Source organism: Nannospalax galili, unplaced genomic scaffold (genome assembly GCF_000622305.1).
Source record: "Nannospalax galili isolate Female #2095 unplaced genomic scaffold, S.galili_v1.0 scaffold199, whole genome shotgun sequence".
NCBI lineage: Eukaryota > Metazoa > Chordata > Mammalia > Rodentia > Spalacidae > Nannospalax > Nannospalax galili.
In genome coordinates, this window is record NW_008343559.1 from 1,554,983 (window position 1) to 1,578,653 (window position 23,671).

At 47.1% G+C, this 23,671-nt stretch overlaps 1 protein-coding gene across 2 annotated transcripts in view; it reads left to right on the top strand.

Moving 5' to 3' along the window:
- Positions 1-6: 6 nt before the first annotated feature.
- The window catches only part of Wnt5b (Wnt family member 5B), a 134,539-nt gene continuing 110,874 nt past the window's right edge, over positions 7-23,671 (top strand). For both annotated transcript variants that reach the window (XM_008839751.3, XM_017799812.2), the window contains exon 1: positions 7-238. The gene's annotated coding sequence lies outside the window, so the exon portion shown is untranslated. The remainder of the gene's footprint in view (positions 239-23,671) is intronic.

Consider the following 23,671-nt stretch of genomic DNA (forward strand, 5'->3'; position numbering starts at 1 on the left):
GCCGCCACCCGTGCGCAGCCAACTCGGGGCCGAAACTTCCCGGGGTCCCGCGGCCGGCTGAAGAACGCCTCCCCCAGCCGCGACCCGCCGAGCTCGGGGTCCCGGCGCCCGGTACCCGGCGGTGGCGGACAGCGCGGAGACCTGGGGCTGGCCGGACCCCGCAGCCGGGAGCCCGGCAGCGGATGAGGAGCGGCCGGCGCGTGGAGCACAGGCTGCCCGGCAGCTCCGGGCCCGGCAGGTAAGCAACGCGGCACGGGGAACCGCTGTGGAGCGGCCGGGGGCGGACAGGGGGCGCGAAGTCACCCCCACCACCGAGCACCGCGAACAAAGCTGGGGCCGCGGGCAGCGCCCGACGCGGGCAGGTAGGGCGCGGGCTTCCCCGCAGCTCCGCGGGAGCGTGGCCGGGAGGACGGCGACCCGCCCGAGGCGCGGGGATGGCACCCTGGGCTCTGCGCGCGCGGCGGGAGACCTGGCGCTCTGCATTCCCGGCTCCGCGGGGCCCAGCTGGAGTTTTCCGTCCCATGCTGCGTGGGGCGCGGAGTCTCTGGACAGGTAATGTGAAGGGATTACTTCAGTACCCCCAAACGCGGCAGTCTGCTGCCCAATTCGTGTCTGAGGCCAGAGCGGCTCCTGGAGGTGTCGTGCTGTTTTTCGGATTGATCCTCTGCATCTGTCTCTCATCCTCCTGGGGCGCCCTGGCGGGTAACGGGCCCAGCACCCTAGTCAGACCCAAGTTTCTTAGCTATTGCATCCTGCAAATCACTGTTAGATACCCTCCACTTTGCTGCGAGGATGATCGATTCTGTTTGGCAGGCAGAGAAACTGAGGTGGCCCAGGCCCCGGGTGGCTTAGTGAGTTGATGGGGGAGTTGGCGATCGCCCTGCACTTTTACCAAGTCCTTCACTGTTTTTGCTACCAGGCCACGTTGACAAAGCTTTAAGGGACACCTACCCTGGGCAGTTTCAGCCTAGTACCTGAAGGAAAAAGGCCCCGGGTCAAGTTTCCAGACCCCAATTACTTCACCCACCACAAAAGAATGCAATTTTCCCTAACTGTGTGCATGCTGTCAGTGTAGGGCCAGGGCTTGTGGACAGGCAGGGTCTCTCTCCTTGCCAGATAGCAGTACTCAGGCAGGCCCATGTGGAAGCCTAGGGTTCCCCTTCTGTGACTGGTGGAGGATCCTGGAGTAGGGGGCACACTCTTAGAAAGCCAGAGCACCCTCCCGTGCTCCAGCTGTTGCTGTGTGGGTTCACATGGAGAGCTTACTTATTTATCAAAGGCAAGACTCTGATCTCAGGCACAGGCTAGGAATGCCAGTCCCCAGACCCAGCAACCACAGGCCTGTCCTGGCTGATACTTGGGTCCTGGCAACCACCTGGCCTATTGGAGGTGGAGGACTGGGTGGGGAGAAAACTGGGTGGTGTTTTTTCTTTATTTCAGGTCTCTCTTTGGCACAGATGATTGATAGTTATAAATAGCAAAGAGGAGGTGCAGAAGTCAACCTTGGGGGCCAGAGTGGGGAGAGAGGCAGTGCTGGGTCTTCATAGGATCTCGGGGCAGGACCCCATGGAAGGTGTAATTGAAGCCAGGACTGCTAACCTACAGGTGTAGGTGCTGACACTGTGTGCAACTTGGAGAGACATCTCCTTTCTTTTCTTTCTCCTTAAAAGCATCAGAAGACTTGTGACACACTGAGGGGGGGGGGGTTGCTTCCCAGGGGAGCCTAGCCAGGCTTGGTGGACATTGCTGGCCCTTTCCCGTCTGTGGAGCTTTTGCTTTCTCAGGCTCAGATCCTTTGAGTATTTAAGTATGCGAGTGATGGTATTTGCCCAGGGTGACTTAAACCAGCTATCTCTTGAGTGCATATGTGGTTGTAATGTCTTCCAGGGTTTCTTACTGGCCTGAAACAATAATTTCCTAAAATGTTTTCTATCTAGAAAGCATAAGCCTTTAAAGGGTCAGGGCTGAAGTGGAGGTGGGTGGTAGAGCATATACTTACTGTGTTCCAGGCCCTGGGTTCCATTCCCAGCACAAAAAATTATAATATTCCCAACATTGCAGGGGGACATATGCTGTGAAAAGAAAAACCTTCTTGGATTGTTCTTCACCTATCATTTCCCCCTTCACTTAATGTAGTGGCAGCTGGAGGAATTGGCTTCTTCACAGTGCTGGGGGCTAGAACTTGGAGCCTTGTACATGCCAGGCGAGCGGTCTGTGACTGAGCTACTTCCCAGCTAAAACAACTTTTTTAATGATCTTGTTTGTTCTTCTTCGAGAAGGGCAAAGGCTAGGTTGGTGTGTTCTGGCTTTTACTTCTAGAATCGTTGTAGATTTTTATAGTTTTTATACATTTGTAGAGTGTGTATGTATGTGAGGGTACATATAGACTTTGTCCTCTCTGACATAGAAACCAGTAGGTTCAAGAGATCCTTGTGTCCAGGATTCTGATTTGGCACCTCTGGTTCTTTTCACACCACTTGTCATTCATCTCCTTAATCTTCTAGACAAATCCTCAGCATCCACCAGCCCCACACGTCCACCAGCCCCACACCTCAGTACAGCTGTCCAGAGGTTTTGTTGTTCTGTATAAGCAGCACTTGTAACTCAAGTCTCTTAAGATTCCAAACAGCAATAGATGTGAAAATCCCTGTGTGGCAAGAGTGATGGGAGTTCTATGTACTGGCATCCTTGGCTGATTTCTATGGAGCATTTTCAGCCTGAACCTGGGAGTCCAGAAAAATCCAGGGAATAGAGGTGGTGATAAATATGAAAGGCCTGAACATTTCTATTCCGAGCACCTGTTAAAGTAAAAACAGCTCTGGCCCTTCAGAGGCACATCTGCATGCTTCTCCTAACATGTGGTGGTGGAGTCCCCAAAATGGACCTGCTGTTGCATTCAATTCTGGGTGGGCGTTTTCCTTCAGCAAGAAATGCCTGTGGTGCCGTGGAACAGGTGACTGCTCTGCTCCTGTCTGGCTTTCTCCACCCCTGGGTGGCTGTTTACCTGGCTAAATTTAAACCTCCACTGCTGAATCCCAGCTTGACCTGCTGTCTCACTGTCTGCTGTGACCACTGGCCGACTGCTGTGGCTGGGTTTCCTGACTTCTTTGCCCCTGCGGTTGCAGTTTGGTCTTTGTGCCATGTGAGTCCTCTTTCAGACTTTCTAAAGTTGGTCTCTCCTGCTTCTCCACCCATGTGGCTTTCTTCCCAACTCTTTCCTGCTGGGTGGTTTAGAACCTGGTTCCATGCTAGTAGATTTCTCCCTGGTACCCTTTCAAATGACATGTGTGAAGGTTTCAAGAAAGCTATGGGCAGGCTGCCAGCGCAAGTCCTCAGGTGTACTAGCCGCAATCCATACCCAGCCCCTGTCAGATTCTGGGGTCCCTGAGTAAGTATGGTGCTGGCCACAGTGCAACCACTAGAGTGCTAAAGAGATGTTTTTCTGAAATTTTGTATCCCAAACGCCAAACCCCCAAAGAAGTCAACCTGCCCATATGTCTGGATTTTTGTGTCCTTGTTGTCCTTGTGTATCTGTTTTGGAGATGGAATGTGCATCACATCTCCTCTTCTCCAGGTCTTCCTGGCTTTCTATAAAGAGAGGGAATTGAGGTGGATTGTCTTAGAGGCCCCAGCAGATTGTGAAAGCTCTTATGCTGTGGTCCAGGCCTGGGTAGGAGATGGACTAGTGGAAGTCTAGAGGTATGTCCCACTTCAGGGGAGTATAAGGGTGGATGGAGAGGAGAGGAGAGGAGGCCTGGGTTTTCCTTCATAGATACTGTTTTATACAGCATGACCTTATGGGTAGGTTTTGTGGTCACACCTCTGGAGGCTCAGATGGGACTCCTGGCTGTGGGTTCCAGCCTAGCAGGAACCTCTATGGCCACGTGGCATCCTGAGGATTATGACAAGGTTCTGTCTCTAGTTTGGGTGACTTGGAGACTGGTACCTGTGTTCGTGGGGGAAGGTACCCAAGTCCATTCTTAGACAGTTTATGATCTTTTCTTCTCAGTAGTTTCCTTGAACCCAGAATACAAACTCCTGAGTGGTTGTTCTTGTCTGTGTAATTCGTGAAGGCCAGAGTGGATTTAGCAAGATCTGCAGACGGTAGCTGAGTTTGGGCCAGAAGAGGCAGTGGCTTACAAAGTTGGCTTACCAGCTGTGGCCTTCAAAGATCATCGTCAATTTATCTGCAGGTGTTCAGTTAGATTTGTTCTGAGTCCTATTGGAGGGCAGTATTTAGTAAATCTGTGCTCAGATTTTCCCAAGAAACTTCTCAATAATGTTGAAAATAGTAATAGAACACAACACAACACAGGAAGTAGTAAAGCTCTTGGGCTGAGCCGGTGATGGTCTGTTTGTTGCTGAACCTCGCCGTGCTTGCTCATAGAGGAAGCCGGGAACTCAAGGTGGGAGAGACTTCGCAGCTATGCCCCGGGTGGTTCTCTCCTGCCTGCAAGTGTGGTGTTCCTGAATCAGTGGACAGATGTAGGCAAGAGCCTGGTGTACCTACTCCCTTCTCACCCCAGAGGGAAGGAAGCTGCCGATGCTGTGGGATGTTGGAGCACAGCTGAACCCCTCTCCTAGTGTGTCTCAAAGATTACAACTTCATCCATATTTATTGAGAATCTCCTGGGAAATTTTGAATAATAAATTACTAATTGACTGCATAGAAATCTTGTTTGAGTTTTGAGATCGTTTGTCTTGTAGTTGAAAAGTAGAGGCTCACAGGCTCATAGGCAGGAGCAGGAGCCAGTGCATGGAGGGATGGGACAGGGAAGGGGACTCTGTATGGTGCCATGGAGATACACTCAGAGTCAAGAGCAAGAACAAGCCGAGGCCACAGAGACCAAGGTCAAGGCTCCAAGGGACTTCAGCTGGCCTGGGTGTGAACCTTCACTCCCCAGATGTACAAGGCAAGGCAGGGCACCTGACTTCTTTGCCTCGGTTTCCATACTTGTAGACTGGAAGCAGTACCTTCAGACCTCTCCCTTGTGTGGCTGCAAGACAGATTGTGGTGAACGTTATATATAAGGTCCTCTGACCATACCTGGAGCTCTACAGGCCTCACCTTGGCCCTAGTAGTGAAGTCTGAGTCCCGGGCACTTGGATCTTTTTAGCAACTCACTCCTGACTCGCTCTACATTAAAGATGAAGGCTGCTGGGGCCAGATGTGGCTCATTGGTAGACAACTTGCCTGGCATGCACAGAGCTCTAGGTTCTACCTCCAGTACTGCAAAAGTAGAAATGGGGGGATAAAAGGGGTGGCTACTTTATGTGTGGCACTCATCCCAGACCTGTTGGTTATATCAGCGTGTCACCAGCCCACCAAAGAAAATAAGGACTGATGAGCTGGCTCAATAGGTAAAGGAGTTTGCCACGGAAGCCTGATGACTGGAACCCATGTAAAGGTGGAAAGGAGAGAACTGACTCCATAAAGTTGTCCTCTGCCATCTGCCTGTACTTGGGTGCACACACATGGCGCACACACACACCCCACCTGGGAAAGGAGAAGCATGCTGACCCAGGAGTGCATCCCTACCCAAAGGCCCTTGAATTCACCATTTCAGACCTCATTGGCTAAAGCCTGGACATGCCAAAAAGCTGGATGTTGTGGGGGTCCGTTCACAAGTGGTCACACAGTGACCATGGAGCTGTTTAGGCAGGGGATCTGTGGTTGACCAGCAGAGCCCACCGCCTTTTCCTATTTGAGGGCATTTTCTAGTGTGCCATATCCAGGGCCCGGGGGCTATGCCCTGCCCCCACTGCACTCCACTCTAGTAGGACTGCCCAAGAACTGAGCCGCTGCAAGCAGATCTTAGCTTTACCCTCCCATTCTACTTTCTGTCAGCATTTCTGTACCATTCCTGATAGGAATGGAGTTTTCCTGCTTCCTGATGATGTTCTCCCCACCTCTTCTGCTTCCTAAAACACAGCCTGGGCCCAGCACCATGACCAGTCAAGCCCTTCACAGCCTGCTTTCTGCCTCCCAGGCCAACCTTTATTCCACATGCCCCACCCCCAGTCCTGACACATCACACCTCTTTGATGCTGTGTGAGCACCCACACTCCCACCATCTGAGGTTATCTTGTCTATTTACCAACACTTATTAAATATCTGTCCCTCCCCTGTGTTTGTCTTCTTCTTTAAGACTTCCTCAGAGCTATAACAGTGTCTGAGTTCAAAGTGCTCAATAGATGTCTGTTATTGTTGACCCTAGGGTGATAAACTTTGTAATTGTATTTCTCAGTAGAAATGGGCCACTTCACTTAATAAGCATGCCATCCAGGGCTGGTGAGATGGCTCAGTGGGGCTGCCAATGACCACACAAGTTAGATTCCTGAAATCTACCTGGTGGAAGGGGACAACAGATTCTTGCAAGTTTTCCTCTGGCCTAACACACACACACACACACACACACACACACACACACACACACACAAAACAAATAAGCCATCCTTACTGGCTTTCTATTGGTGAATGAATTATCCATAGAACAAATACTGACTCTGACTCTGGTAGGTCTAGATCCTGGGGAGATAAATGCAGGTCTTGCACTTTAGTAGCACTGGTTCTGGTAACTTTATACACGTCTTGAATAGCCTCGAAGTCTCTCCTTCTCCCACAGTGAGCCTAACACTGTGTTCTGGTTCTGCCCATCAGAGGTGATTTGGGATGCAAGTGCAGAGGGGAAACTCAGGTAGAGCAGGAAGCCAAATGAAGCCGGCTGGTCCTGGGCAATGTGTGAAAGCAGGCACCGTGCTGCTGTTGCCCCGCTGGATCCTCAGATGCTGCCATTAATAGCAGGTGGTGCGGTCAGACTGGGAAACCCTGATGAAAGCTAACTTGAAGCCCCATAAGGGCTCCACCCCCAATGTGCCCGCACCAGCCATCACCACTATGGAGTGAGATGATGATGCTGAGCCCTTGTTCCAGATGACTTGCACCACTTCTCTAAATCCCTGTAGTTCTAGGTTGTCTAGCATCAGTGCCCAGGGAAGCTCAACTGTATATTATGTGAGGAGAACCAAGAGGAACTGTCCTTCGCTCTCACGGGTGCCTCTCTTGCCTTCCTGGGTCCCTCACTCTCCCAGTTTCCTGCCTCATTCTGGGCTGCAGTTTCCTTCATTCATGTCCCTGGGCCCTGTGTCCCTTCTGTGTGCATATTGATGGCTGTTTGCCATCTGTGTAATGTGCCATCTATGTCAGTGCCATTCGTGAGCTTACAAATCTTGCATTGTAATCTTGTTTGCAGCACATGGCACATCCTGTCGCTGGGGCAGCCCCTTGTCCAGCATCACAGTCCTGGTCTTGGGTTTCCTCTTTCTCTCACTGCCCTACCCAAGTCATTTGTGAATATGTCCCTCTAACTCCAGAATACACCCAGAACCTGAGCCTTCTCACCTTCTTCCTCCTGGATCTGTCTCCAGCAGCTCCTGAATCCAGAATTTGTCCCTTCATTGTCCTTCTACGAGCAGTGCTGTGGTTTCATTGGAATGTCATGCCATGTCATCTTCTCCCTCCAGCCTGGCAGTGGCCATCTGTTTCATACAAGAGCAGTCTGGATTCTGGGCCATGGGGGTCTGGGACTCTACCAATCACTATTTACTCCACATACTGGCCTTGCTTGTCCATGAATCTTCCAAGTACTCTTCTGCTTCAGCTCTGCCCTGTGTGCCCCTACCCCACCTTCCTTCCCCAGAGCCATCCTTAAATCACCTAGCCTGGTCTCCTGTGGCTTTGCTACATCACGTACAAGCCTCCACATCCTCGGCCCTCTCTTCTGCTTTGCTTTCCCCTATAGTTCTTGTCCCCGTTGACCAGACCTGTGCTTTGTTCATTTTACTTTTCTGTCTTGAACACATTGAACCATGTGTAGAAGGATGAGGATGGCAGAACGTACCAGCGACAGGGCACAGTTAAAGAAAGACTTTGAGTGCTCTCAACAGTAAAGAAATGACAGGTATCTAAAATGAAACATAGGTCAGCTTTCCCAATCTGAGCCTCACACATGTGAATGTGCATTGACTTGCCACACTATACCTGGTAAACATGTCCAATTACTATGTGCCCATCAAAGTGTGTGTGTGTGTGTGTGTGTGCGTGTGTGTGTGTGTGAAGAGCAGTGCCTGACAGTGAGTGTTCAGTAAATAGTTGCTGGGGGGACTAAATGAGAGGAGATGGGTCTATGCTGAGCAGTATAACTGGTGTTCTCCCTCTGGTCTGCTGCTCCCAACCCCCTCCCTCTTCTTCCCTCCCCTCCCCTCTCCTCCCTTCTCTTCCCCTCTTGCCCCTCCCCACCCCCTGACAGGAAGTTAATGAGACTGTGTGGCCCTCGAATGTCCAGCTATTTTGTTATAACTGATGAATGTAAGCTGTTTCCACAGAAGAACGTTGGATTTTTCTGTTTTCTGTCCCTTCATATTTTCATTAAAATAGAAATAATTCCCATATATAATTATTGCTAATATTCAGTACATTCTTCTTATTTTTGTAAGACAGAATCTTGCTATGTAGCCAGGCTGGACTGGACCTCACGATCCTCTGATCCTCTGGCTTAGCTTCCTAAGTGCTGGAGTGAATTACTGGCTCATGCCACCACCATCTCTGATTATTGTTGGGGACATTCTTTTCCATCTTTTCTACATGCATCTGTACAAGTGTGTAGTTATTTGTGGATTAATATATATGGGGTCTTTGTTTTGTGGTGATGGAGAACTCAGGGCCTTGTACATGCTAGACATGTATTGGACCACTGAGCCACGCCCCAAGCCCCTCACTGGTGAATTCTAGGTAGGCACTGCACCTTCGAGGCATATCCCTGAACCCCTCAGTGGAGAATTCTAGGTAAACTCTGTACCACTGAGCCATGTTCCAGGCATATGTGTGTGTGTGTGTGTGTGTGTGTGTGTGTGTGTGTGTGTGTGTTTTCTGGATAGTATGCCCCCCAGCAAGGACCATGTCCACTGTCTTAACTCCCATGGGCCAGGCACATCAGATGCACAGTACATACTGATTACATGCCTATGGATCAAATGACAAATGTGTGGTCTGTTGCTGGCAAGTAGTTGGATCTGTGCAGACCAGATACTTTTTGGTTCTGAGTGAAGCACCTTATCATTTTTGTTTCTCCAAGGCTGCTCCAAAGCCAGGCTTCTCAACACTCACTGGATATTTTGGATGGGGTAATTCTTTATTGAGGTGGGTGGTCCTGTGCATTGCAGAATATTTACTACATCCCTAGCATCTACCCACTAGATACCAGCACACCCTATTTCCAGTGATGACAACCAAAGATGTTGCAGACTCTGCCAAATATACCCTAGGGAAAGTAGGAGGCATGAAGTGTGTCCCGTGGTAAAATTCTGTCACTTATTGTGTAGTTGTTTGATGAGAACATTGGATTTGCAGACTTAGTCTAGCAATGATGTTTAAGCTTTTAGAATTCTTGGCGCTCTGTCCCACTGTCCCTCTGTCCAGTAGAGAGCATGTGGAGTGTGGGTCTGTCAAACTTGACCTAACCCTGGCCACTTAGCTTCTGAGCTCTGGTTTCCTTATTCCTGAAACAGGTGATAATGACTCTACCTCTAAGGTTCCTGGGGGCGCAGGAGAGATGGTTCAGTGGTTAAAAGCATGTCCTGCTCTCCCAGAGGACCTGAGCTTGGCTCCCAGCACCCACACTGGGTGACTCACAATGGCTTATAACTCCAGTTCCAGGAGGTTCCAGCACTCTCTTCTGTCCCCAAGGTGTTCTGATGCCTCTGCCGGGCTTGTGAAGAATTGAGTGTTCTCTGAGGTGGTTTGTTCGATGACACGACTGAGAGTGGCAGAGTTTTATATCACACTCGGAGTGGTGGGCTCTCAGGAGGCAGAAGTAATATCTCTCACTTGTGCACTTCCCTCCCCTGGCGGTGTCAGCACTCAGCCTTGTCGCCACTCACTAATACTGGCAAGTTGACAAAGCAAAGGAAGCTAAGAAGGTTCCAGTCCCCAGTCTGTAAAGAGCTGGACTTGAATCACCCTGTGTCATCAGCACTGAGGCATGCTAACAGTTAATATATTGATTGGACAGCAGGATACACCATAAAGTCTATGTGGTGTCATAGGCTGAATGGGTATGCTGATTTTTCGTTTTGTAAACTTCATTTATTATTTTTATTTTATGTATATGAATATTATGCCTGCATGTATGTAAGTGCACTCATGTTGTCCAATGCCTGCAGAGGCCAGAAGAGGGAGATGGATCCCCTGGAACTGGAGTTACCCACAGTTGTTAGCTACCATGTGGAGGCTAGGAACCACACCGAGGTCCTCTTTAAGAGCAGCCAGTGCTCTTAACCACGGAGCCATCACTACATCCCCTTTAAATTTTATTTTTTTGTTTTACGTGTACTGATATTTTAAATTTATTTATTTTATGTTGTATGAGTGCTTTTCCTGCATATAAGTGCACCATGCGCATGCAGTGCCCACAGAGGCCAGAAGAGGGCGTTGTATTCTATGGAACTGGAGCTATGGATGGTTGTTAACTGCCAGGTGGGTAACAAAAAATGAACTTGATTCCTCTGCAAGAGCAGCCAGTGCCCTTAGCTGCTGAGCCATTTCTCTAGCCTCCGTACTGATCGTTCTTAATGGTACATTTTGGACCAAGTAGCAGCTTATATTTTGTAAAATAAGGTCATGTTCTTGATCAGTGCTTGCTAAGGTGATCTCTACCATTCCCTTGGAAACATCTTGGTTTTTGCCAAACTATTTAGAGTGTCATCTTGTTGGTTACCTATTGACTAAGAGTTAAAATTGAGGTCGAAAGTCCTAGGCAAAGGCATCACTGCCCCAGGCAACCTACACCCAGAGACTCGAGGACCCTGGGCTCCGGGCAGCTCCCTGGGGATCAGAAGTCCAGGATTTCTGCCCTGTGTTTAAAAGGGATTTACAAGGATGAACTAGTACATGTCTCCTACCTTTCCTTTGTAAATGGATCACAATGTAGCCCTTGCCCCATGCTCCATGTCTCTTGGAGTTTTAGGATCAGGTGAGATGGTATGTCTGAAGGCGATTCATAACCAACAAAGGTGCTGCCTGCTTGTGGGATGTGCAGAATGGAAATGGGACCTAGAGATTTTGTTAAATCCTCAGACAAAACACAGCCCCCGGTGACTCAGGGGTGACTCACACCTGGCACTTGTCTTCCCATCTGTGTACTTCTAGGAGTGGCTTTGAAAACGTTGTAGAAGCTTGTCTGGTAAGATGAACTAGTATCCCAAAGAATTGAAAGAAGTTACATTCTCAAGCCAAAATGTAAGCTTTTTTTCCTTCCACTTAATACTTTCCTGTTTCACTACCCTGGCATCAGAAACCATGTCGCATAAAATATCATTAATGTTAACACAAACATCTTTATCATGAAACAGAACTTCTAATCTCTTATATGTAGTGCTTAAGAAATCAAGTCCTGCATGTGTCTGGTGCCAGTGTGAGCCCCACACAGAGGTGACCTGGGGCAGGCTCCCCAGGCTCCCCTGACCCCTGCTTCCCACCTGTGACCATCCTTCAAGGGCTGGTGTGAGGATTAAAAGAAGTGAGTGAGCCTTCATGGATGCTCAGCAGAAGGCACACAGATCCTCCAGCCTAGAAAGCACTCAGGAAATGTTTGCTCTAATTGTGTTTCTGAACAGCCACAAAGAATGCTATTGTGCAAGGACCAGAGACCAGGTCTGCAGCACACCCAGCAGCTTGCTGTGTCTGGGCAGCAGGGATACTTAAACCCACATTCATAAACTTCCCAGACATGTCAGTTCCACAGTAATCGGACCCAAATAACACTGCATTGTCCACACATACAGCTTGTTACATTGTAACCAAACCAAAAATCCTGGTCATGGCCTTACCAGACAGCTTTCCAGCATATTCTCACCAGTGAGATTCTGGAAGCACACTGTTAGGGATTGGAGGTTGTCTTAGGAGGCATCCCATGGTTATACATCCAGCCTGGGAGGCCCACCCTCAAAATCATTATGTGGGAGATGGAACTCCTCTGATAACTCTGGTCTGTGTGGAACACAGTCTTCTGGGAAAATGGTTAGGACGGACTTCCACAGTGGAGAGCTAGGGAGAGACAGTGTGAAATTCGCAAGCCTCTGGCTCTGCTCTGCCTGCATCTTTCTATCCCTGCCCAATACTGCTACAGAATGGCAGAGTTGCTTCTTTTGGGGGGCAGGGGAAGCAGTCCTGAGGGTCCTACCAGGGCCTCATGCATGCTAGGCAAACATCCTACCCCTGAGCCTTATCCCCAAGCCCACCTTTTTCTTTTTTAATCAACTTTATTGACAGATAATGTGCATGCAGCAAAATCCACACATTGTAAATGTATATGTCAATAAATTGGGACAAATACATATGTTCATTAAGCTATCCCCACATCCCCAAAGTATCTGTACTTCCCCAGGAAATGCCCTTGTCCCTGTAACGTAGCACACCCCACTGTACTATCAACCCAGGCAACTGTGATCTGGTTGTGTCATTCTAGGTTTGTTTTACCCGTTCTGTAGTTCTGCATCACTAGAATTACACCAGAGCTAGGGATTTTTTTCTTTTGATGCTCAGCTTCTTTTGCTTGACAAGATGTCTGTGAGATGTATTGGGTTGTTGCAAAGTGGCTTGTTCCTTTTTATTACCAAAATTTGCCTATTATCTTTCCATGGACAGTTGGGATGTTTTAGATTATTAGGAAAATCTGTGTGTGTGTTTGTGTGCATGTCTGTGTGTGCATGTGTGCACATGCTAGTGGAGGCCAGAGTTCGACATTGGATGTCTTCCTTAATTGTGCTCTACCTTATTATTTTTTTAATATTTTATTTATTATTTTTATTTTATGTGTATGAGTGTATCGCCTGCATGTATGTGAGTGCATCCGTGTCGTGCAGTGCCGCGGAGGTCAGAGAGGGTTTTGGAATCCCCTGGAGCTGGAGTTAAGGACGGTTCGTAGCCGCCTTGTGGGTGCTGGGAATCAAGTCCGGGTCCTCTGTAAGAGCAGTTAGTGCTCCGAACTGCTGAGCCATATCTCTAGCCCCTCTACCTTATTCTCTGAAGCAAGGTCTCACTGAACCTGGAGTTCACCAATTCAGCGAGACTGGCTGGCCGGTGAGCCCCAGGGTCCTGCTGTTTCTGCTTTCCCAGCACTAGGTTTGCAGATGTGCACTGCCATGCTCAGCTTTTTAAAATGGGTGCTGGGGATTTGAACTCAGGCCCTTGTGCTTGCACAGCAAGCACTGACTGAGCCTCTTTCTCTGTCTTCTAATTGTGATGTCTACTTTCATCTAACACTTCCTTTTAACTTTTTATTTTGAAGTAACTTTAGATTTCAGAAATGTTATAAGAACCGTACAGAACAATTTTACATACTTTTACTTAGTTAACATTTCACATGACTGTAGTATGTTTCAACAGGAAATGTACATTACAGTATTGTTACAAAATTAAAGGCTTTATTCCAATTTCACCAACTTTTCCCAAATGTCTTTCTGGCCCCAAATCTAATATAATATCTCACACTAAATTTGGTTGTCATGTTGTTATCAACTTCCTCTCTTTCTCCTTCTCTGACAAGGTCTCCCTTGGCCTAGGCTAACCTCAGATTCTCCATCCTCCTGTTTTATCTCAGCTCCCTGAGTGCTGGGATTGCAGACATGTACTGGGACGCCCAGCTCTTCTTTCTCCTTCTACTGTGTGTGTGCATATGGAGGTCAGAGTACAACTTGCAGGCGTTGGTTCTCTCCTTCCACCATGTCAGTCCTGGGAATTGAACTCAGATTATCTGCTTGACAGCAAGCGCCTTTACCCACTGAGCCATCTTGCTGGCCACTCTTGTGTTTTCTTCAGTGTGTCACACTTCCTTGGTGTGGGGACAATTAAAATCTAAGCTATAACAATAACTCTGACTTACCCTTTCCCCCTAGTCTGGGGATGGAATCCAGGGTCTCGTACATGCTAGACTCTCACTGAGCTATACCCTAGCTCTTACCCTAATATTTTTGAATGTACAACTATAGAATGTTCCTCCTACAGTTTGGGCTTGTCTGATGTGTTCTCAGCATTTAAACACAGTCGTGCATTCTGTCAAGAACCCAGTGATGTTCTCAGTGATCATATTTGGGACCTAATGTCAGTTTGCCTTATAACTAACTGGTGATGTCAACTTTGATCACTTAGTGCAATTTCGTATGATTTGGTTCAAGTGTCTCATGTTACTCATTTTTGATCATTCTCCCTCAGTTTTGTCCTTATGGTAGTTGCTTAAGGTTAACCACATGCAACCTTGGCTTTATTTAGAGTCAACACACTCCTCTCTTGAACACACTCTGCAGTTGTAATCAACTAACAGCAGTAAAATTCCATTTACTTGCCTCCATACCTTAGTATTTTGCCACATCTTTTATTTCTAAATGTTTTAAAACTCAGTTATTATTTGGCTTTAGCAGGTTGCCGTTGAAATGTGCAAAGAAGGAAAGGCCTTCACCCTGGACCCTTCAGGTGTTCTTCTTTTGTTTGTTTGTTGTTTGTTTGTTTGTTGAGGCAGGGTCTCCCTGTAACCCCAGCAGGCCTGGAACTCACTGTGTAGACCAGGCTGGCCTTGATCTCACAGAAATCTGCCTGCCTCTGCCTCCCGTGTGCTGGGACTAAAAGCGTGCGCCACCACACCTGGCTCAGGTGCTCTCACCTGGGCAGCATGTGCAGCCAGTGACTACCCTTTAACATTTCCTGTAGAGAGGGTCTGCTGATGGAGATCTCAGCTTTCGTTTATCTCAAAATGGCCTTTATCCCATCCTTGGTTTCAAATTATTTTTCTCAATATAAAAATGTTTACATTTTCCTTTCAGCACCTTAAATATTTTATTTATTATTTTTATTTTATGTGTATGAGTGTATCACCTGCATGTATGAGTACACCCCAGTCATGCAATGCCCACGGAGGTCAAAAGAGGGAGTCAGATCCCCTGGAAGTGGAGTTACAGATGGTTGTTAGCCACCGTGTGGGTGCTGGGAACTGAACCCAGGTCCTCTGCAAGAGCAGCCAGTGCTCTTAACCACTGAGCTATCTCTCAAGCCCCCCCTTCAGCGTTTTAAAGGTGTTATTTCGAAACTCTGGTTTTTGATGAGAAGTTGGTTGCTTTTTACAAAATCAGTCCTCCCTGTATGTATGTCCCCTCTTGCTCCTTCTGTGTGTATGCACAGATTTATATGTTGTGTGGATATGTGCATACAGATGTGTGGCTATGTGTGCCTGTGCGGCAGAAGTCAGAGGTCCAAGCTGGGTGCCTTCTTCAGTCTCTCTCCATCTTATTGTTTGAGACAGGGTCTCTGACTGAATATGGAAGTCACCAGTTCGCTAGGCTGGCTGGTCAGTGAGCTCCACCTCCCCAGCTTGGGAATTACAGATGTGCACTGCTGTGCCTGGCTTTTTTTTCCCATGAGTGCAGAGGATCTGTACCCAGCGTGTCAAGCAGTTTGCTTTACCACCCAGCCCCTGCTACCTTTTCTTTTAAGACGTTATTAATGTTTAATGGTTTGAGTATTTAGTGGTTTGAGTATTGTGCCTCAGCATGGTTCTTTTTGCTTATAGCTCTTGGAGTTTGGGGAGCTTCTTAGATCTGTAAATCAGTGGTTTTCATCAAATTTGTGACGATTTGGGCAATTATTCAAGCATTTTTTCTTTTCCCATCCCCACCCTCTTATCCTAATTATTTAGTTAAACTATATTAGACCAATTGGCTCCATCCCTCAGGTTCCCAAACTTTCTTTCTTTTGGAGTGTGTGTGTATGTATGGGGGTAGGGGGATGGAGGGAGTGCACATGCATATGTGTGCACATGCTGTGGAGGCCAGAGATTGACATCAAGTGTCTTCCACAGTCACTCTCCATCTTATCTTTTGAGACAGTCTCTCACTAACCCAGGAGCTCATCAGTTCATCCAGCCTTGCTGGCCAGTGAACCCCAGGGATCCTCCTGCCTTCACTTCCCTGATGCTGGGATTACAGGAGCATGCTGCCACCCCCAGCTTTTTTGCCTGGGTGCTGGAAACCCAACTGCAGGTCCTCAGGCTTGTGCAATAAGCCTAGTGCTGACTGAGCCATCTCCCCAGCCCCTCTAGTGATATTTTTGGTGAGCATTGGGCATTATGATCATGTTTTTAAATTTGGGATTTGGTCAGATCTAATGGTGCAGTACTCCGAGGCTGAAGCAGGATTGCAAATTTAAGGCTAGCCTGGTCAACTTAGGAAGCCCTGTCCTAAAATAAAAAATTCAGAAAGGACCAGGGAGGTCTCATCTCTCTGTCTAGCTATCTATCCATCCATCCATCCATTCATCCATCATGTACCTATCATCTATCCCTGAAGATATAGAGATAGATATATATCTCTGTATCTCCAGGGATATCTATATCTATTTATTATCTACTATGTCTTCAGGGATATCTATATCTATCTATCATCTATCTATCTATCTATCTATCTATCTATCTACCTATCTATCATCATCTATCTATCTATCTATGTATCTATCTATCATCTATCTATCTATCATCTATCTAATCATCTGTCTATCATCTATCCTACCTATCTATTGCAGTAGTAGGGTGCTTGCCTGGCATGCTTGGGGCCCTAAGCTCAATTTCCAGTACTGAAAGAAAACAAAAACAAAACAAGCCTCTGGGGTTTTTAACTGAAAAACAAACAAACAAACAAAAAAACCCCACCCTCTGGGCTTTATTAACCCTTTCTGAGGTGTTTTAAGCCTTGTTTTGGTTGAAAGTTCAATTGCTGGCTCATCACTTTGAGTCAGTGTGAGCAGCTCTGACCCTTTGCTCCTGTGGGTCTGTAGAAAGCACAAACATTACTTCAACAGGACTGCATACCCGTCTCGTTTACAGATTTCAGCAGGGCTTCTTCTCTTTTTATGCCCAGATTCTATTCCATAATCGTTCATCTGTGTCTGTCTTTTCACCAGCTGACCAACATTTAGGGCTGTTTGTACTTTTTCGGCTATTGTGAATATGTTGCTATCAACATTTGTATATAAGTTCGTATGTGTAAATGAGTTTTCATTTCTGTTGGGAAGATACCTAGGAATAAAATCTCTGGGGCATATGGTAACCTTATTTAACCTTTCAAGGAACTGGTAGACTGTATTTCCAAGCACCTGCAGCATTTTACCACAGACAATGTGAGAATGCTCTAATTTTTCCACATCCTTATTATTGTCTGTCGTTAAATTACAGCCATCCTAGTGGCTGTGTTCTTCCACCACTTGGCCCCCAGACTGATAGTGTTGGGAGGCCCTTTGGGAGGTGGGGCCTGTGGGAGGTTTTTATGTCACTGGGGCATGGCCTTGAAACACATTATGCACCTAGCTTGTCCCATCTCCCTCTCTCTGCTTCTAGCTTGCGAGGTGAATAAGGTTTGCTCACCGTGTACTCCTGCCATCATGCCATCATTACCAGAGGCTCAGAGCAGTGGACTGCTCATCTTGGTCTGCTATGTTCAGAACCATGAGTTAAATAAACCTTTTCACGTTGTGAGTTAATTACCCCTAGAATTTTGTTGTAGTGATAAAAAGCTAATACACTCCCAGATTCATGTGTTGAAGCCCTTTCTTATGTGTTTATATTTGGTGTGTGTGTGTGTGTGTGTGTGTGTGTGTGTGCACACGTGTATGCTATTTTATTTTGTTTTTGAGAAATGATCTCACTATGTAGCCCCGGCTGGCCTGGAACCCACAGAACTCTGCCTGCTTCTGCCTTCTGAGTGCTGAGACTAAAGACATTGCCACCACGATGGGCTGGTATGACCATATTTGGAGGTTTTGGAAGGTATTGGAGGTATTGGGGTTAGATGAGGTCGAGAGAATTGGGCCCTGCTATAGTCTGGTTGTGGTTTGAGTATGTCTCCTAGGGTTCATGTGTTAGAAACTTGATCAATATAGAGGATGCTGTCCTTGGAAGGAGTGATGTAGTTGTCATGGACCTCAGTTAGACCCCGAGAAGGTTATTATAAAGGGCCCCTTCACCTACTACATAGCAAGACCCTGTCTCAAAAATAATAGAAGCAGCCAAGTGTTCTGGTGCGCTTCTTTAATCTCAGCACTCAGGAGGCAGAGGTAGGTGGATCTCTGTGAGATTGAGGCCAGCATGCTGTACATAGCAAGTTCCAGGCCATCTGGGGTTACAGGGAAACTCTGTCTCAAAAATAAATAAATAAATAAATAAATAAATAAATAAATAAAATAAAGGCCCCCTGCCCTCTTATTCTCTCTCTGCCTCTCCCTCCCTGTGAGGACACAGTGAGAGGGGCCATCCATGAGACCCTGACCATACAAGGCATCTGTGGTCTTGGACAGCTTGGCTCTACAACTATGAGGGAATAGTATTTTGTTATGGCAGCCTGAACAGTATGGAGGGGTTTTGATTTGATTTGCATTTTATTTGGTATGGTCAATGAGGACTGGTGGGTGTGGCTCAGTGGTAGGGTGTTTGCCTAGCATGCACAAGGCCCTGGGTTCCATCCTCAGCACCACGTATAGGCACGTGTGGACACACACGCACACACACACACACACACCACATGCATATGGACACACACACCACACATACCAACCACACACCCATGGACACACACATACACGCACACCACACACACACACACACACATCTTATATACCACACACACACCATACACAAAGACACACACACATATACACATATACATATACACCACACACACATCAACCACACATATACAGGCACACACCAACCACACACACACACACACACACACACACACACTCCTTGGTAAGTGATGTTGAATGTCTTTTCAGGGGCTGCTATCTTCTTTGGAGAAATGCCTATTAAGATTTTTTCCCCATTGTTTTGTATTTTATTATGGAAATATCAGATATAGGTTTACAACTTATTTTCCTGTTTTGAGAGTTACTTATTTTGGATTCATTGTGCAACTGAAGATGAGTTTGAATAGTGGGCAGCTTATGCAGAACTCTGAAACTTCTTTCAGCAGTTACTGACAGAAAAGTCATCCAAATATACTTGGAAAAATCTCATCGATTATGATAACTTGGTGAAGTGTAAATCTTCAAATGTTTGTAGTGTTTAATGTTTTCTCCTAAGTAGAAAATATAATACGTTGTCCTGATATCCTTAGGGACTTTCCTTTGGGGCAGATACCTTGGGCCACCTGATGGTGCTGACAGGAGCATTGCCTGAGTGATGCTCCTGGTTAGCATAAGGATCTCAGGGATATTCCGATTCCACAGTAGCTGGAGCTTTTGCCCTTAGTGCCCTTCCACAGGCTTTGCAGACTAGACGGGAACTGTGCCTCTTGGAATGGAAACATTCATCATTTTATGCTGTGATCAGTCTTCTTTCCCTTAACCCAAAAAATAGTACGTCATAGTACATGGTGTTTGCTGGTGGTGATGGTATCTTGTAATGCTGAGGCTGGAGCCCAGGCTTATGCATGCTGATGAGCACTCTGCATCAGAGCTAGGGCACAAGCCTTTGTTGTACATCTTCTGAATAAATGTGAATTGAGATTATTTTCTGAATTTCCCAACACTTCAAGATAATAGGAGCCTGTCTGAAATCATGCAGACTTCTGAGTGTTAGAATCATGCTAAACATTCCGAAACATTTTTGGGTATCCTGTTTCAGTGACTGATCTGTCACCGACTATAAGTCACATCTCCTGTGCTAGATTGCAACCTTGTTTGTGGGACTCACTTTCCTAGAGCAGTTGGTAGTGCTTTGTGTGTGTGTGTGTGTGTGTGTGTGTGTGTGTGTGTGTGTGTGTGCGTGTCTGTTTGACTGCTCCCCTCTGCCATTTGCCTGTTTGTCGGTGAGAATACCTTGAGGTACTCAAGTGGGGTGGAGGTGGACGAGCCCTTATGTAAAGTGTCTGAACTTAATAACCAGTGTGTGGCCTCAGGCTGATGCAGGCCCTTTAGGAGTAACTGTTTGGGGGTTCATGGGCATGACCAGATCACTGAGTGATGTGAGAATCAAGCAGAATAATGGATTAGAGAGCACCTGTGTATGTGCACGTGCGCGCGCGCATGCGCGCGCGCACACACACACACACACACACACACACACACACACACACACGCACGAACACAAACACATTTTTTCAGGTTACCATGTTACCCTGTAGAGCTGACCACAGAATTGTACATTGGAAGGTGAGAAGGGTGACTGGCCAGAGCTGCTGATCTTGTGTGCACCGGGCAACAGGAAGTCAGCGCTGTGGAGCTGGGCAGAGGAGTGAGGGAACTTATCATCCAGGCTTTGGCCAAGTTCTCCAGACTGTCAAACTCCTTGGCCCTGGGGTAGTTTTTGCACACTGGCTCACATGGAACTCTCACCCACCGAGGGTCTTCTACTCTCTGAGGTCTCTGAACCCCATGCTCTTAACTTGCTGTCATTTTAGACTTGAGGACTCGCCAGCATGGCAGCATGGCAGACCCACTCGCTATTTATGGAATTCTCCTAGTCCATGCCTCTGGACATTCATTTTCTGTCAGCCACCCTGTGCTAAACATATACAGGTAGCCCGAGGTCTGGCTCTCTGGAGGGCACACAAGGTGAGTGAGTTTAATGCATTCCTGTGGGGAGCTGCTTTTGCTCCAGCATACTCTGTGCCTCCGTCAGAGGGGAAATAAAAGACCTTTTTAGGACAGATAGCTGGGCAGTGTGGCTCACAGCACATCATACACTAAGTGTGGAAGTGTGAGCTTTCCCTGGGTCTGGTTGTTAAGCAGAACTGCAATCTGTGTCCTGAAATGCAGTGTGCTGTCTTGTGAGCACTTGCTGCTACTTGGCAGCATTGTCATGATGGATGCAATGCTGCAACGGGTGTCCATAGTCAGAGTGACTTTGCCCATTGTCTCCCCAGAAACCAAGATGCTGATCAAGACTTTGGAGAGTCCAGCATCAGGCGCCAGCTTCCACCTTTGCTGCAGCTGGTTTAGCACATTCATGATTAGCTCTTGGGTGGTCGCTGAACTTGGCCTTAGCTGAAGGCAATTGTGCTTAGGTGGCTGAGAACCAGTGCCCTTCAGTAGAGTCCACCAGAGCATGCCTGCACACCGTACAGCAGAATAGGAGAGGACCGGATGCTCCACGAGCAGCTCGTAGGTGTAGGACTCGGCCTCCAAGTGTGCTGGCTATTGGTGAGGAGTGGCTCCCACTTGGATCACCTTTCTTTAGACTGCTGTCATCAACCATACTTTCATTTTTCTATTTCCTTTGGTACCTGTCCCTCACCATCCTCTTCAACATGGCAGAATTGGCCACAGAAATGCCAAGGTGCTGTAATAACAGGGGTACTTTTAGCATGGGTTATTTAATTCAGTTTACTCTCCACCGTGTGTCAGGGTGCTCTGACATGACATTGCCTTTAAAGAGCTTACATTTTATACAAGAGAAAAATTTAAAGAGAGTGCTCTGCTATAAACAAGGCAGAGCCATTTCTCAGCTCCAAGATTGTAGGGAAGCCAGGAAACTTCTCTGACCTTCAACCTCTCTGTCTCTAAAGGAGGTTGTGAGAATTCATCTCTGAGAGTTTGTGAGGTTTCTTAAAAAGGTGGACTATTTAAAGGCTGGAGAGGTGGTTCAGTGACTAAGAGCACTGTCTGCTCTTGTAGAGGACCTACAGGGGATCTGACACCGTCTTCCGGCTTATGTGGGCACCAGGCACACACATGATGCACTGTCATACATGCAGGCAAAACACTCAAGTATAAAATTAGAATAAATAAAATTTCTCTTTAAGCTGAGCACTCACTAGGTAGACCAGGCTGGCCTCTATCTCACAGAGATCTGCCTGTCTCTGCCTCCCGAGTGCTGGGACTAAAGGTGTGCACCACCACGCCCAGCCAGTCATTATAATTATGGACATCTGTTTCATCAATGTACATTTTATGTTTTGCTATTCTGTTTTGAAGACAGCAATTGAAGCCAGCCTGTGTAGTCACCAGCAGGGCACCTTGCTTTATTGAAGTGACAACATAAACAACTGTGAGCAAGTTCTATCATTCGGGGACAACAACAGTTCTGTCATGACCGTGGTTTGACTGACAGCATTGAAATTTGCATTCTGCTTTCAGAGTACTTAAACTGTGGTGGAATGTGTGCTTGCTGACATGACACCTTATGAGGACTAAGGCTTTCTCAAGGATTGTTAGACCAATACTCTTCAGTTATGGTTTCTGGATAGTTCCTGGTCTATTATGCATTTAGGTGGGAGGGTGTAGGGTAGGCCTATAAGGATTCATCCACTTGGCAAGTGAGAACAGAGTGGCCTAGATATATGCCCACAGAAGAGGCAGATGTAAGACCTGTGGTCTGAACAGGCATGAGAGGTAGCTGTGGCTTTAGGTCTGGCAGGCTCAAACATGGTTACAACATTTGTGTGAATAGACTAGGGGTTGCTGGGTTGAAAGGAATCACTTCGGACATGCTGAATGTGATGTGGTGTGTCTGTCCATGCATGAAGCTGGAAATCGGCACTGAATGTCTTTGAAGAAATTTGGCAATGAAGGCTAGAAGCTGAGTAATACCTTGAAGAGCAGCAGAGTCAAAGGAGACTAGGAAGTGAGCTGGAAAGGGGCATAGATTCACAACAGGGGTGTGACGGAAAGGGAGACGGGTGAAAGTGCTGGCCTTTCACTAAGGTGAACTATAGGTAGCTGGTGCCTGGCTCTCCTTCCTGCTTCTTTCTGCAGCACCCCAGGCTGTCTAACCTTCCTGAGATCACATATATACTATGCACATTATTGGGGCTCAATGTTATTGGGGTTCAATGTGGTATTTCCAGACACTTTTATTCATCCTCTCCTTACCACACTTCCCAGCCCTCTAGTAATCACTATTCTGTATTCAGGTTGACATTTTTCAGCTTCCACAAATGAGAGAGAACATGAGATACTGTCTTCCATGTGTAGCTTAGTTACCATGTAACGTAATTTCCTCCAGGCCCCCACGTTTCTGCACATGTATAACCACTACATGCCATGCTTTCTTGCTGGACCCTAGTGACTTTCTCCTTATCCACTCCCCAAGCTTCCCTCTCATGACCCCCCTAGTCCCTGTGAGGAAACAGGTTTCTCACACCCTGAGATGGAGACCGTTTGCCTTATGGCTTCCTGGTCACCATCTGAGCCTTCTTTAATACCCAAGAATTTCTGTGACACTCTCATATTCTGAAAATTTACCAAAATCTTCATTTTCATCTGCCAGTCAATTTGGATATTTCCTTCTCCTGCTTCTGGAATTGTTTCTCTCCCTACTATGCAGGAAATTTGATTCTTCATCTTCATCCTCACACTCTTCCATGAAGTTGCACTTCATCACCAGCTCATTATCTTATTAGGATAAATGTCAGTGCATCTAAAGTCCAGTTACATCTTTATTATTAGTTCTTGCCACATGAATTAGTCTCTGTACACAAAGCAACAGGTTTTAGGGGAGGAAAGATAGTGGGATCAAGTAATCCAAACATTTCAATGTGCACTCCTCCCTTGAGGCTGATTGGTATCTGGTGACCAAAAAAAAGGCTGTGTGATCAGAAAGTCTGAGAAATGATGGTTGAAACCAAATTAAAGATA